We start from the raw sequence: 16488 nt of genomic DNA, 5'->3' as shown, positions 1-16488 counted from the left end.
AAAGAAAATGAAGAGGTGAGGAAGGACTGGTGTAAAAGAAGCAGGGAGAAAAAAGAATGAGATGAGCACAAAACATCTAAATCCTGCTTTGTTACCTTTTGATACATCTTCCTCATTTAGGCCATATAGAGTGATCTTCCTTTACATATTTTTAGTAGCTTAATTTTTTAACTAATTTTAATAATATGTTGGCATTATTTACAAGCATACTACTGCAATCATGGAAATGCAAAAGTAAGACAAGTCACTTGCTTCCCTTCTCCTCAGATGTCACAAAAAACAGTTAAGGTTGGGATTTTATCCACATGATTTCAGTACAAATAACAAGGAATTCCTGTACTAGATAAAATGAAAGAAAAAGTACATACAGATGGAGGAAAATGTCTTTAGATGGTGTAGACTACTAAAAAAGAAATTAATGGTCTCTCTAGAGATGGAGAGATCTTTGGCCTTGCATCTGAAGGAGCAGGCTGTCCAGGTGGAAGATAATGAGGGAGAAAGCATTTGTCAGAGCAGAAAAAGGATGCTGAGAAAGACCAGACCTATGGGAAGGTACGGGAGAGCCCTAGACAAGTCATGCATGAGAAGGAAGCTTGTATAAGAGTTCAGAAGTGTTGTCTTTGTTTTAAAAAGCAAGTGTGCCAGCCCAGATTAGTTTCTGTAGATTTTGTTAAATCAGGTGCAGAAGTCACCTAGGTATATGTTCTTGGGTCGACTGCATGACTGTATGTTAGCTTATTTAATGAAAAGCTGGTGTTAGAGGAAGATGTTCAGAAAAAATGAAGCTGAACAGGTTAGCATTTCTGCAGGAAAAGCTGGTGTGGTGAAGAGTTTGTCCAAGGCTGCTGTACTCGCCAACGGAAGTGTTTCTTTTTGTGTCCCTGGCTGGTTGCTCCATTCTGCTCTCCTAAATGTCAAGTGCAGGGTGAATATTTTGGTTTGCTTTGATCCTTAGTTTTCAGATAGTGTTATTTTACCAGTTATAGTCTCTTGACATTTCAAATTAATACTAAGATCTCATTTCAAACAGAAATTTCCTTATAAAGTTGTTTACCTTTGCCATACAGTTGAATTTGTATGTGTACGTGACCATATTGCTGGCTAGCATATTAATGGTTATAAATGACTAATCAGTCTCATTTAGTAGCTGAGGATCACAAATATTTCGTCATAACGACATAGAGCTTGTGAGATGTTTAACCTTTTTTTTGTTTGTTTTTAATGGACTGAGTTGGGGGCCAAATGATCAGCGATATTGATCAGTGGATTTTGAAATTTGGCACATGGTAGAACTTCAGCACTTCTTTGCAAGAAGAAATCTCTTCTTGCAATGAGGTATGAAGAAGCTCTGACCTTCATCCATAGGGCTTGTTGGAGGCCTCCAGACCCAGGGCTTGTAAATCCATCTCTGCTTAATTCAGACTGTGAAAATGGCCCTTATGTGTCTTCTACACTCCTCAGAGTGTAAACCTGGACAAACTATAAGAAGTCAGGGGGCCAGGCTGTGGAAAAACTATTACTGGCAAAACTATTACAGGCCTAGTATCTTTCTGCTGCTTGAAGGGAGGAGAAAATAGGCAAAGAGAAGGACGTGAAAACTAGCTTTTGCATCACTGAAATGTTATTTCTCTGTTTATCTTTGCCTATGAGACTTGTGTCTATATGGGTAACTAAAAAGCAGGTGATTGTTGAGGCCCTGATCGCCACGGCATGGTGCAAGTGTAACTGTTCTGACAGTATTAAGGGATCAGCAGAGCGGCTGTTTTCTGTTTGAATGTAGTAAAACTAGTAAATTGACTTCAGAGTGGTGATGAGCCACTGCAACAAGAGAATGCTCCAATCATATTCTGTGTAGTCAGTAATAATTTAAAACCGAATGCAAACACCTGGTAAATTTTCCCAGTATGTTGATAGGTTTCAAGGTATTTTTCTACACAGAATAAAAGCAAGCTCTGGTTTTTAAAAAGCTGAACGGGGAACTCCCATTGAATTCACCACTCTTGAGATTTTTCCTTAAAATATGCTCGCTATCTCCTTTCCTTAAAGCATATGTAGTTTGAAAACTGAGTGCACAAAAACATAAAGGAGTATTAATGCTATGAAATAGATTTGTTGCTTACATGTTTTTAAGGTCTTGCACAGGCTTGCAAGCAGTTCTTTAAACATCGCCTGTGATAAGGCGTGAAATAAGACCTTTTTGAATAGGTAATTTAAACAGGTTTTGGATGTGAAATTTTTATGTTCTCAAATCTCCTACATGTACTGTAATTTCCTCAAGTGTGCATGATTTGTGTGACTGTGCATCCTAACTTCTCCCTGCCCAAGCTGCCAACGGCTGGATGAGGAACTGCCTTCAGATGCCACAGCTCGATCGCTTTGCGGAGGTACCCTTTTCCATTTTAACATAGATTTTTTGGCAAGCTAATAGGTTTCGTTGGCTGTCGTTACCACATTGGTCACAGCAAAGGACTAGTGTTTTGTAGTATTATTAAGTTTGCTTCTTCCCTTCTCGAGAGCAGGCTAAGCAAAACATTATTATTAATCCCTCACTGTGCCGTTCGCCCAATCTGTTGTTGAGTTTGGACCGCCGAGGAGCGTACCGGCGTGCTGCGGCGACCAGTGGCGTGGGGTCCCTGGCAGCGTGTCGGGAGCGCGCACACGCTCTGGGATGAGCGGCGCGCGCGGACCTTAGTCATGTTCCCCTTGTATATGCTAATCCGCACTGAGCGGAGTCGCTCTCTCCTCCCTCCGTTCATTATATATGCTGTGCTTCAGCGACGCAAAACCGCTTCTGTCAGGGAAATAGTTAACCCGAAAAACCCACAGAGATGCTCCTCTGAGCTACTTGCTTGTGAGCCTAATTAGCAGAGGGCGCACTGCATGTTAAGTGCTGTCCCCTCTTGATGAGTAACTCACACTTTCTTTTGTGGTGCTGTTGCCCAACTGGTTATTTTTCCTCTGTGTCAGTGGGGGACAAAGGTGCTGATTTCATTCAAGATGTGAATTACTCTGACCATCCTGTTAAAAATAAACATCATTAATAATTGTGGAGCCCTAAGAAGCACATATTTTTCATCAAGGGCATCATGACGTCCTTACCACCCCCCCCCCCCCAAAAAATCTTATTTAAAAACGGGCTTAACCAGTGAGCCCATTAAATGAAGGCAATATGCTTTCAATGCAACAGCGCCTTAAACTCTTGTGCAATAATTTTATTTTACAACTGTTCAGTATGAATGTTTGGATTAGCAACATAAATCATGTATTTTATTGAAATCACTGACTATAAATGTCATCACTGGCTAGAATAAGCCTGTAGATGATAAATTAGTAATATCTGAGCCGAGATATTTTCATTAGGTCTGGTTATATCTAGTTATAATGCTAGGAAAAAAAAATCCAACTTTTAACTTCAAACTGTTATTTGTACTTGAAGAGAACAATATTATTGTAGTAAAGACAGACATTAGCATACTGGTAGAACACTGATAAGCTTAGCACTAAAAGGAAAGAAATATGTTGCTTATTGTCTGTGCTCATAATTTTTACTACAAATCTGTTTGCCTGAAATTTATATTGCTAAATTATTGAGTGTGTGCCATACCAATTACGATGGTTACGCGTCATGTGATTTTTAGCTAGTAGTTCTTCATCTAGCATCTAGATTTTAACCTTGATGCACACAGCATTTCTGACAGCGTTGTACATACGAACGGTAACCACCGTGAAACACTTACATAGAGGGAATAAATCTCCAATTTGCATTAGACATGACCTGTTACTGCTTTGTCTTTTGTTATTTTTTTCCCGGCTTCAGTAGAAAAATAATACGGTTCTTGGAGATGTGAAAAACAGGTCTTTGCAAACTTCCTGATCGCAGAGCCTAATGAGTTAAATTTTCCTCGGTGATGTTTGTGCAGGATTTTTAGTTGCTTAGACGTACAAGGTCAAATGAAACTGCTCCGTTACCTATTCTGCCTCGTGGCCGACGGGGGCCACGGTCCCTCTGGGACAGACCCCGTGGGAGAAGGGGCAGAGGCAGGGAATATGCTCTCTGCTTTCAAGATTGCAAGATGTCCTTATTTTGCTAAGGCTTGCGCCCCTCTTCCTCTCTCCCCCCAACAAATCTAAGCTAACTGCAACCCTACTTCCCCCGTATTGCTGTAACTCCCTGTAAACACTGTATTGAGTAGCGATGCTGAGGTCATAGGGTTTTTACGGGTGATTCGACCGCGAGACGGAAACCCGAAGCGTGAAGCTCTGGATGCCTTGCAAGATGCAGGGTCCAGCGCCAGCTCTGACTTTGGTGCTTGATGCCTGCTCCCTTTTGTCCCGTTCGCCTGCTGCATTTTCACACCATCGCCAATTTAAATGTGCTCGGCTGATGATGGTGGCAGGGCACGGGGTGGGGGGGGGAGGGAATATTAAACGGGGAGAACGGCTGCTTTTCCATAATAGCAGTTCACAGAACGCCAGCAGCTTCCAGCCCTCGCAAGGATTTTTCTTCTTCTTTTTTTTAAGCGAACTGCTGTATTGCAAGTTACTGGAACGAAAGCATCCACTGTTCTCACACTGCCATGTTTTATGGACACCTCATTAGGGCTGCGTCTGGACCTCGCGGCACTGAACTTAATAAGCAGCGGTAGTTGCTGGCAATCAATCACGGCAACAACTAAAGCGCTCCGTGCATCCTCCGAAAATTGTCCAACTACGCGTCCCCCCACGCAAGGCAGCATTCCCGAAAGCCGTGGTATTTTTCTAGAACAAGAGTAACGGTTTGGACATGTACAGCGATATTCTCTCCTTGTCTGGCCGTGAAAGTTATTGACGGCAAGAGCTGCTCGCCGGGGGACGGACCGCTCTTGCATAACGCCCTGCCCTCCTCCCGGCCAAGTTTTAATTACGGAAAAGGGGCTGCGCGGCCGCGGAGGGGGGCAGCGCGGAGCCCCGCGCGGCGGCGGCAGCCGGCCTTACCTTATGCTCCCTCAGCGAGACGCCGAGGTCTGCGCCGCTCCGTCGCGCTGCATCTCCCGGCGCGGGCGCGGGCGGGCGCGCGGGGCAGCGCTCCGCGCCCGCGGAGGAGCATGGGCGGCCGCTGCTGCTCCGCCGGCGCCGGCGCCCTGGCTTCTGCGCGGCGCGGAGCGGAGCAGCGCGGAGCGGCGGCGGCGGCGGCGGGGAACTTGTTGAGCGGTCGCTGCGGGTGCCCGGCGCGGGGCTGGCGCTGCTCCGGGGCGGGCGAGGGAGGAGCCGCGGCGGGCGGAGCCGGCGGCGGGGGCGGCTCGCTGGGGCCGCGGAGCTGCGCGCTGGCGGCCGCGCTGCGCCGAGGCGCGGGGGAGCGCGCCCTTCCCGCTCTAGGGGCCCTAGCGCACACGCAGAAGGGGCGGGCGGGGGAGGATTAGAGGCTCTCCAGGGTTAACGTCCTTGCTCGAAAACCTGCCCTTATGCCTGTTTTTCCTCCGCGCATGAAGTCGGTGATGCTTTTTCAGCAAAATCTGTCTGCACGCGATGTATGAGTTACGGATAATCGCTAAATACCCTAGTTTTCCGATTGCGCTACTGAAACCCAAAGCGTTGGAGCTGATGCAGAACGGGTGCTGCCGGTGTATTTGGGGTTTCCCCGAAGTGCTCGTTTTAAAGCTGCGTTTTATTTGGGGGGGAAAGTGTTCAAGGTACTGAGTGAACCGATGCTTCTGTTTGCTTTTAAGCCTTGAATAAAATAGGTGTAAGTTGAAAGCAGAGCAGCTCGACAAGGCAACGAGGATCAGCAAACGTGATAGCGTTCATAGAACTTGCACCCCCTCTTTGCTCCTCTCCTCTTTAGCCACGTTACCGTTTTACAGAGGGCTTGACAGAGACAAGGTGAGTGCGAGGGGAAAAAAAAAAGTCAGCTCATTAATCAGACCTGTCAGGCAGGCAGGCGTGATAGACATGGGAAGTCATCTGTTGAGAAGCTATTGGTCAGTCACCTTTTCTGTTGAGGTTTTTGATAATGTTCCTGTTTAATAAACATTTTTCACCACTGCATGCAACTCCCTTGCTGGCCCAGTTGTCACCAGGTGCAGACCACGTAGGCTGGCTGCAGTGGCACTACCTCACCATCGGTAGCACTGGTGAGAACTATTGATCTACGGTTTTACTGACGAGCCCCAGTCTGAGGTGGAACATGAGTTTGGCAGCCCAACTAGATGGGCTGGAAAAGCCCCAGCACAAAAAGCCCTCTTGCAGCCTGGGTGGAAGGTGCACCATGCAGTGCAGCACCAGGAGAGAGTCCCGAGTTTAGCACTAGCCAGGTTAGTGCTGCTGCACAGCGCCATGCAGCAGCAATACTTGGTCGAGTCCTGGACATCTTTTTAGAGTTAAGTAGTTCAAGCAGACCATCGCACGGAGGAATACACGCTGCGGCCGAGTCTGGAGTACCCTACCTGGTGCCAGCTTTGCCGTCTTTGCACAGGGCTCTGTTGAACCAACAGCGCGGTAAGGAAATTGGTTGGACCTTCTTGTCATGTAAACATTGGTTTGGTAGGACTCACAGAAATCCTCACTTATTAAGTTGTAGTTTGGGTGTGCAGGACTGTGATCCGGCGGATGCCTGACCGATCAGACCCCACCTCTGAGGTCTCCTCATCTGCTCCCCGTCCTGCTGCTCCCCTTGCCTCCTCCCGCCGTACCTAAGGCCGCGCGCTCCCAGCAGCCGCAGTGACCTGGTGGAACACCGTCAAGTGAATCTGGGATCTCTCAGAGTTTCTCACAATAGATTATTTTCAAAAAAAAAAAAAAAAACGCCACCTTGCTTAAAGAAAATCAAATACAAAACCATGCTTTTTATTCTTTTCAGCAGCAATGATTTAGTATATGCCAGGACCTCTGTGTTTTCCTTTGTGCCAAAATAAAATTGTTCTTGGCTGCAGCCTGTACGTGGGCATGGGTAAAACTACATAATATGGTGACCACCTTCTGAATACATATGCTGCTTTGACGGGAGCAAATAGCTTGGGAATAGTAGAGGCAATTACTTTCTAGATGCTGAACGCATGAACCGTGTGGGTTACATCATAGAACATGGTTGCTAGAAGAAAACATTGTTGCTCTATAACCTTAATAAATTGTATGAAAAAGGCCTCTGACAGTAAAAACAGTTTAAACAGCGTTTTTTGTCTTTCCCATAATCGTATTTGGGCCATTGTCCCAAGGCTGTTTATTCTTGCACAGCGTTATGCATGTGCCTCACCTGTAAAGCTAGGTAACCGTACCTAGACTTGAAGAGAATTAAAAAGGACTTTCTGGTTGTGGACCAGATTCTTTCTTGTCCTGCACCTGTGTCATTACCTACGACATTGGCGTAAAGTATTTAAACTGGTAATTCGGAACATTTTAATCATGGTTTGTGAAAAATAACATATATGTTTTCTGATTATCATGATTCATGTTGTTACAAAAACATATAGAAATAAATACATTGGGTAAGTGGAGATGCTTCATCCCGTTTGCCAGTTTTTCAGCCTTGAAAAGGTGCTGAGTGCAACTGTTGCACAGTGAGACGTAGCATCAAAGTGACGCTTGAGAAGGGAGAGAGACAGTTCTGACTTCAAGCAGGAAAGGGAAAAAAAGACAATGCGTTAAAAAAAGCACACGTTTCTTTTTCTCTAGCGGAGTGTCATAACCTTCCCCTTTGCTTTTTTCTTCAGCTGTTTGTCGAGGAGCAGAGAGTGCTTCTCAGGTCTGTGCGGGCTCGTTCCCAGCGCGCCGGGGAGCGTGGAGGAAAGCCCTGACTGGACCTTTTGGAGCGAACGGTAAAACGATCAGGTTGTTTTTGAGAGGAGTAAGATAAATTTTTAGCGGTCCCTCTGTGGAAACGGAGGACTCGTACAGTAAAGGATCCTTCTTACACACTGCTAATTTCACACTACGTTTGTGGAGGCCTGTGTGTATTTCTAAGCGTTAATCTTCCTGCACAGCCGGGTTTTGCAGTGTTCAGTTTTGGCTTTATTTTTTTCTGAAATTAAGCTTCCGGAAGAGCACGAGGAGACGGGGCATGGCCGAATAACGGCACTTCTGATCCCGGGTAGCGTGTGTCCTTACGGCTGTCGATGTTAATGCTCCCGCTCCGTGCGCTCGCTATAGCCGCGGGTTTTTTGGAGGGCGGGCTGCGCGAGGGCAGCTTGCAGCGGACGCCTCTGGCCTGGGAGAGATGCGTGCTTCGGCCAGGTGTTTTGTGCGAAGAGGCTGTGCTAGAACGTGTGGGTCTTGCAGCGTAGCGCTGCGTTTTCTGGAACGGTCTGTGAAGTTCTGGTCAGTCCCTGAGGAAAGGAGCTGCGGTCCAGCTCAGGGAATAGCACGTGGCAGCCCGAGCGCCCGTTGTCTGCCAGGTGTTTCAGCTAATGCCGGCATGGAAAAGACGATAACCAACACCAAAGCCATTTTCAAAATCAGCATCAAAGCTGGTATTTGAACTTACGCTGCAAGGCACCAAAATGCACGTCGAACAGCGAGATACAGGCTTAGGAGCGAGTTCGGCGTCCTGTCGAAAGGAAAAAGGCCCAAAGCTGACGCGGTGCTGAGTGTACAAGAGGGTGTCCCGTTCGCCGGGTCTAGCTTCAGCGGTCACTGCGCGCGCAAGCGGTGGCCGTGAGGGCGAGGATGGCCGCGCAGAGCTGCTGGCACGGCCTCCGTCTTCAGCAGGGCTTTAAATCTCGAGAGCTTTTCTGCAGGGTTTTTTTTCTGCCTCGTTTTTCACCCCAAACCTTCTTTCACATTTGACAATTGTCCTTTTTGCTTCGTGCGTTAGGATAGAAAATGCTGTCCCGTGTTCCAGTTGCTGTCTCTATTAAGTTGCGATACGTCCAGTGACGGAAAGGGTTTATCCTCCTGGCAAGATAATGTCTGCTTCCTAGGTGGTTGTTTTTTTTTTTTATCTTGAAGATTTTATGCCTGCCATTTGGTGCAGGTTAAGTAACTTTTGTTAGGGGGGCTAATTTAATTGCTAACACTAAATACTTGAGCTGGGTTACTATGAACGCCTAATTTTTTCGCAGCCTCTTACTACCTCTTTTTTAGTTGAGAGAAGAGTGAGTTTTGCTTGGTTTCGAAACACGAAGGCATGAACAATGTTGTGCTTTTTCTCTCTATAATCATTTGGGAGAAATATTATGATTATATTACTGCTAAAAGCAAATATTTTCATATTACTGAATCTTCACTTGCATTAGGTCATTATTTTTGTGGCTTTATATGATAGCTGCATTGCTTTCAATTCTAAATCTCTAATTTATTTAGTTTGCCCCCGCCATTGGAAGAAAAATAGCAAAATGTTAAATATGCTGCTTTCCTGCAGCTGAAGTGAATGCAAACTTAGCTTGAATTTCAAATACGTTGTCATGCAATCAAATCTTCGGAGACGCGCCCTGCTCTGAGGAGGGATATAGCCGCTTGACTATGACGACAGAGAAATACGGTGTCTCAGTGTCGTGTTAGGCAGAAATTTGAGAGATTTAATTTTCTCTCTTACTCCGTGTTAAGTTTTTTACCATGATTTTGGACAACTCATTTGAGCCTGTGCTTATGTCTGTTCTTTATCTGTAAAGTGGGAGTGATTGCACATCTGTTAACTTAGAGGAACATTTTGAAGATGAAGTAGATTTAAGATTGTGTGTATAATACCCAAAATACCTGCGTGCAGTTAAAGCATTAAATAGCAGTTGGAGTGAACTGCCATCGATGGGTATTCTGCTCCAAGAATGAAAATGCTGAGTAACCTCATTAGCTGTGGTAGGTACTCCTGCACTTTGCTGGTATAAGTTTGAGTGGGATTTGGACCTCTCTTATTTTCATTTTGAGCAGATCGTTGGAAGAACAACATTAACAACAAATGTCCTCAGCTAAAACTCTGATGTTGAGGTCTAGCTGAGTTCCGTCTCATGAGGGATCCAAAGCGCTGTACGCGTTAGACGTTTAGGTATTCATACGAGGGAAGAAGTCCTAATTTTATTGGGATAGGAGGCTTTTTCATGTCTTCACTGTGTTTTTAGCTCAGCAAAGTTCATTTTAAGAAGACAAATCTGATTGGGAAGGGAACTAGCCTGCTGATTTGAAATGCTTGTTTCCTTCCCAAATGACTGGGAATATGAAATAATCTGCTGTTCTGTGTACAAGTTGTAGGAACGCTTATCTAATAAAGATGCTCTCAACAGAGGCAAAATTTGGCACTAGTTAAATTATCATGCAGCCTGTGCAGTTAGGAAATAAATGAGGGTCTGCGAGACGGTGATATATGATGCCCTAAATGGCTGCATTTTGTTCATATTTGAAAGGCAGTTTAGCTTGTAGTCATTACTGATGATTTGTGCTTTTATAGCCCTTCTCTTTGCGTTTCAGAAATCCTTTGTGCCCATCTGAATAATAAATCACTGTGTTTGATTTGTTCGGTAAGAGCAAATGTGAAATTATGTTCTTATTAGGATGTCTTGAAAAACTGTAAGCGCGAGTAAAATTTTTTGAAAGGAGTATTACGCCAACTTGGTTCATGTTTTGTTTAGTCTTATTTATTTCATTATCTTAAATCACAGGGCTATATCTCCAACTATTTTTTTTGTAAAGGGAGAAATATGGCCTTGTTTGTAAAAAAAACAAAAAACAAAAAAAAAAAAAAACTGATCATCGTTTCGTTTTCAAACAAATAGGTTCAGTCTTGGGCACCTGATGAAATCTGGAATGAGCTTCAATTCCATCTTAGAGTTCAGGTAACTGAGAAAAGGCAGGCAAATGTTCCAAAAAACGTGAATACTTTCATCTGCTTCGTATTTGCTCTTTGGTGGAGCAATATATTATCTATGCGACATTGATTTCATTACGAGGAGGGTTTGATACAACTCTTCGGTCAGAATGGGGAACCGTGTAATGCTATAAGGCAGTGTAAACTCCCTAGCCCTTAGTGAGGCTCGATTAAAATATTAAACTTTTCCAAATTTGCATATGGCTTAAAAACACAGGTTTTAAAGTGCTCTTACATGTTCCTATAATATTAGAAGTCCAGACAGTGGTCTGGTACTAATGCATAATAGTTCGCAGGAAAAACAAGCTAAAATAAAACACACGAATCACCAAAAAAATGAAAATAGTATAAAACTATGTAAGAGAAATAAAAGTGAACAATAGAGGGCATTGACAGTATGAAAGTATGTTCAGTTTACTTTCTACTATTTTATTGTTTGCTTTTACTTCTCTTACAAAATTAAGTATTTTTGGCCTTAACGTTCAGACAGTGAGCTCCTTAAGAGTTTCTAAAATCCATACGCAGACAACTAAATGCAGTTGCCCTCGGTAGCCTTGGGACCTGGCAAAGGGATGGTGCCGGCGTAAGAGGAGAGAGAGGCAGAGGCAGGTTGCAGCATCGTGGGCGCCCCCGGCCCTCCACCTCCTGCTCCCCGCTCGGAGCTTCTCCTCCCTTGTTTAATGAGGCGCTCGCTGGAAAAAATGCCGCCCTGCGGCCCGGTGACGGACCGCGGCAGGAAAGGACCGGGGTCCTGGTGGGCAGGCGCCCTCCGTGGTCGCTCGCAGGTGGGCCGTCGCCGTTCGCTGCCGGCCTCGGGCCGTGCACGGCGTGCCGCCGCTGCCGGAGCATGCCCCCGAGCTCGCTCTGCCGCCGCTGGGTCTCCTGAATCCGTCGTCTCCCCCGTGCCGACAACCCTGCTGAAAACAAGCCAAACAAATACCTCCCCTAGACCCCAAAAAAGCACCCAAAAAATTCTGAGCAAATGAAACCTCCTTTAGATAAAGACATTAGATGCTCTGAGAGAAGTGGAAAGTCATTGAGGACTGACTGAAACATATATATATGTTTAGTCACTATAAATTTCTTAAAAATGGTAGTTTAAATGTTCATATCGATATGTTCATGTTGAATATATGGCAGGGTTGGTAGGGGCAGGGAGGAGCTCGGCAGCGACAGGGAACGCGAGAGCCGGGCGGCCCTCGGAGTCGGGCTGCGTTTGCAGACACCGGTGTGTGTCACAAGGGACAAATTTACTCTTGGAAGTTCAAAATTGTGACTTTTGTGTAGCAGTACAGTACAGTAATCACACTTTCCCCCAAGGTGTAGAATTGGAAATATCTGGTAAGTCTCGGACGCCCAGGTGGGAAATGCCATTTTGCTGCCGATACCATTGAACTGCAGCCAATGTTTAGCAGGTTTTTTGTTTTCTTCCTGAGAACATTGACAAGAAAGAACATGAACTTTAATGTGGTTAATGCTAATAATGGTAATCACCCCTCTTTTATTTTCTTTTTATTTATGTAACTCAGTAGAGGCAAATGATAAGGTCACTTGCAGTCTCAGTCTTTGTCAAAATATTCTACTAATATTTGAGAAACTGCCTCTTGTTAAGCCTACGTGACTAATGGGATCAACAGACTTTTGCATTGCATATGTTATACGTTTGCCTGCTCCGAGAGGTAATGCCGTACCGGAGCGTGCTGGACTGCAGGATGGAGATTGTAAGTAGACATGCAGGTTACACAGTTAGCAGTGAGTGTAAAAAAGAGAGGTTTTGAGAAGAGATGGTGATGGTGATGGGTAACTTTTTCTGCAAGTCCTTTGTGTGTGTAATTCTGAAATGTCTGACAGAAGTAGATTTAGTGTTTGTTGTGATTTTTATAACATTATGGTGAAAATCTTTTAGAGAAAATCTGTTCTAGCTGGTGATATTCACATGTTTTTTTTAATAGCAATCTTATTATTAAGTGTAAGGTTTTCAACTGTACCCTATAAATCAAAAAATTATAAAAAGATAATGTTAAGATTTGCATCTAGGATCAGAGCAGGCAGTACTCTTTGCCTCTAATATTTGAGTCTTTTCCTATTCTTCCCTTCTCTGCACCCCAACTTGCAAAATACTTTTGTTTAGTTACATAAAGTAGTATTAAGCGTGCAAGAGGTGCCTTCTGTGTCAGACCAGCGGTCCATCTAGGCTGGTGGCAGTGGCAATAGGTGGCGCAGTTTAGAAATAACACACAAGACCGGCCGTTTTCTACTGTCCATTCCCCACGTACCTCTCGGTGTCCACAGCGTTTGCGGAGGGGAGTTGGTGTGTTGCTTTTGGTATCCATTTATGGGCCAAGAATCTGCGTAATCCTTTTCTGAACCTGCTGATACTTGCTGTGTTTAAAAAAAAAAAAAAAGAAATACAGAAATCAGAGTAGTTTCTCTTATCTGTTTTAAGGTCATCTCCTATTAGTTTCAGCAACTGCCTCCTGGTCCTAACACTGCAAAACTGGTGAATAATAGCTCTGCACTCATTTCATCCACCACCTCTGTGATTTTGTAAACCTCAGCTCAACCATATAAATCCCTGCTCAGCCTCTTCGTCTCCACTTGAAGGACTCTCGGACATCCCCGTCCCCCTCTCAGAGGCAGCTTCTCCACCTGCTCAAGCACTGTGGGTGCCCTTCCTCTGCCCTCTGCAGCTCCGCTACGTCCTTCTTGAGCTGGACGGTCCATATTTATTCACTGAATTCATGTTTACTTCTCTGTGAGATGATGAATCAAGGATTTTATTGAGATATATTAGTGAGCGTCACTGCATGGATGATGTTTTAAAACTGAGCCCCCACCATCTGTGGGCTGAATTTTCACTTAGGATGACAGGCTGGGATGAAGACCTAGTGAGGTTTGTTTTTGAAGTGTAATTTTGTTGTTTCACATCAGTTACAATATGACAGATAAGCTATATGGCAATTGATTATCCAAAAAGTGATTTGATGCCCGTTTCTGGTGGCCTCGTTGTGACGCTGAGTGCACACAGGGGTTCTCCCATCAGGCAGTTGTCACTGGACGCTTTTGTTGGCCGGTACAAGGGACACCATTCCTTAAAAAATAAGGGGGGAAAATAGGACAAGGTAGCCTCATGTTTGGAGAGTTATATGAAAAAATATTTTCTTCTTCTGGGGCTTCTTTTGTCTTTTGACCTATCTTTACGTTTCTGCAGGCACTTTTGTCCTTTCCTCTCACAGAAGAGCGAGTTTAATCCCTGTGAGGTATCTTGCTCTTGTCACTGTGTTCCATATGAGCTCATTTAGTGGACACTTTGAGTGATTGTTTTTCATAATATTTTAATTAAACGGAATTGAACTTGAAAAATCTAACTGTATTTTCAAAAAAAAAAAAAACTTTTTAATTTGAGCTCTTACTAGCAAAAATCACAAGGTGAAGATTCCTGGCTAACAAAACTCTAGTAATTGGGAAAAAAACAGAATACTTGCACGTGCTAATTTTTCCATTTAATAGGGAACCAAAATCACTTCAATATTTCATGTGGATGGAATGACCATTTTCCATTTATACATATTTATCAGTTGGCTTGAACTGTAAACATATTAATTCCAGCCTCCCCGTTAGTGACCGGGGATGATGTGTGGGCTCTGGCTGCAGGAATTGCCTGTATGCCTCCCAGTTACAGAGGCAGGCTGCGGCGCGGCTGCTTCCTTAGCCCTGCAAGACGTTTGGTCTTACCTTAGAAAAATACTTGGGAGTATGTTTAAAGCTAATTTTTTTTTTTTTTAAGTATCCTTAAATTTAGCTTCTTGGCACGTAAGGATTAATGTTCAGCCGTAGCAACAGAAGTGGTTTGGGGTGTTTTTTTGGCTGTTCGTGTGCGGAGCTGTGAGCGTTCTGTACACGAACTGAAACTCTTGGGCACGACGTGCCAAGTTCTCGTTGGTTTAGGCCAATGCCTTTTCCCTTCAGGGTGGCGGGAGGAAAGGGGTAGGGATGAGTGTCTCATGACCTGCAATCCTTGGAGCAGCTTGGGCGGGCGGTTGGACCTGATGGAAGTTGAAAATCTTTTCAAGACTTGTTTTTGCTGAACAACAGGAGCTGGAGTTACAGTGCAACTGTTGTAGTGTCCTCCAGAAATGAGGGATCGCCTCTGCTTCTGCTGGTTTAAAATGCCCACCCAGAGTGGAAGCGGTTCTGGAGGTACTGAACGCATAGAGGTTTTGCCTTTCAGACTTTCGGAATAGTGACATTATTGCTGTCATGTGGGAATAAAGCGTTACGCTCTCGTTTTGAGCCCTACGAAGACATGCCCTGGGATTACCTGGGGTATTCTGAGATCTCTGAGGCACTTTCTCTCCGTAGGCTGCGGTAATCTGTGTTTGTCTCCTATTTTTCAGATTTTTTTTTTGCGTATCCGTACTGTATCGGATATTAAGTCAATTGGCATATTCGTCTTTTTGTGATGTTAGTGAAGTTATATGTTAACGATAGGGTAATTTTAGTATTTTTAATTGTGGCAAAAGATAACGTGTGGTAAACCTGCTCATATCTATATCATGAGTAAATTGTTCTTGTGGATTTTATCAGGTTGAATAGGTTTTGTAAAGGTATATAAAAAACAAAAAGTTAGTTGTCTGTTTTTCTAGGAGAATAATAAACTTAATAAACTTTAACCCTAATAATAATTATTTTTGGTTTGTTTGAATTAACCATGGGGTTCAAATACGCAAGTGAAACTCTTGTCAAAAAAAAGAGCAATACTCCCCTGCATCTGGCCTTCTTCCCTTCCTGCAGCTTCAGTATCCATGTACGTCTTCAGGATCGTTCCTTGCAAAGAGATTAATCTTCAGAAACACTATTCTTATTATCCAAACACCAACATGATTCAGCCTTTCAGAAATAACCCGAGCTTTGATAGGTCTGAAGCTTGCACACTTGTGATGCGAGATGGGAGCGTTCTCTCTATGGAAGCCTTTTTCACACGCGCACGCTTGAGTGGGATAATTTTGCTGACACTGTTTGCTATTTACTTTCTGAGACTTATTTAAACAATCTGAAGGAAAAGATAAACTTGCACTTTTTTTAAGCTAGTGAAGGCCACATAGTACTTTGCACTGATCCGAGCACATAAAGGCAGCAAAAGGAAAGAGTTATGCCCAAATCATTTATGCACCTGCTGAGATTTCTCTGGTAATACGAGGTGCTGCTTTAGCGTTTAGTGTGGAGAGAAGTGTTCTAAACAGAAGCTCATTTCTGCCTTTGAGTGGACATGGGGACCTGGCAGCGGTATGCACGGGCATGGCTTCAACGCGTCTCCCCGCTTCTAATATACTTTCTATCTCAGTAGCGAAACTCTTTCATTTTGGACCTCATGCTTTACTTTGAGCGTTGTTGTCCATTGTCTCCGTTGACCTGGCTTCCTTACCTTTTAAGGAGGGAGTCCTACAACTTTCCATTCCGACGTTTACAAGCTCGGTGCTTTTATCTGCAGACTTGTGTTGTCATTTGTTCCACTTTGTAGAGCATCTGAACTGTCCTAGCCGTGGTAAAAGTGCCTTGGTTTTTACTTTTAGCTTTTCTTCCGTGGGCTTTAGAGCTGAAATATTGGCAGCGTTTGCCTCAGATGTGCAGAACTGTTACTGCAGAGCAGCTCGGCTGGAGTCAGGGGAGCCTGCAAAGACGTGGGTAAGAAGGGGGAATCTGACCCATAGGTTTCAGTA

At 44.3% G+C, this 16488-nt stretch overlaps 2 protein-coding genes across 4 annotated transcripts in view; one reads left to right on the top strand and one right to left on the bottom strand.

Annotated features, from left to right (window-relative positions):
- Positions 1-5048, bottom strand: part of INSYN2A (inhibitory synaptic factor 2A) — a 75688-nt gene extending 70640 nt beyond the window's left edge. For both annotated transcript variants that reach the window (XM_068951449.1, XM_068951450.1), the window contains exon 1: positions 4975-5048. The gene's annotated coding sequence lies outside the window, so the exon portion shown is untranslated. The remainder of the gene's footprint in view (positions 1-4974) is intronic.
- The window catches only part of DOCK1 (dedicator of cytokinesis 1), a 321007-nt gene that overhangs the window by 152374 nt on the left and 152145 nt on the right, over positions 1-16488 (top strand). The window lies entirely within an intron of this gene.

The sequence above is a fragment of the Struthio camelus genome, chromosome 7 (genome assembly GCF_040807025.1).
Source record: "Struthio camelus isolate bStrCam1 chromosome 7, bStrCam1.hap1, whole genome shotgun sequence".
NCBI lineage: Eukaryota > Metazoa > Chordata > Aves > Struthioniformes > Struthionidae > Struthio > Struthio camelus.
The sequence above is the reverse complement of the archived record's forward strand: the minus strand, read 5'-3'. Positions and strand labels throughout refer to the sequence as shown.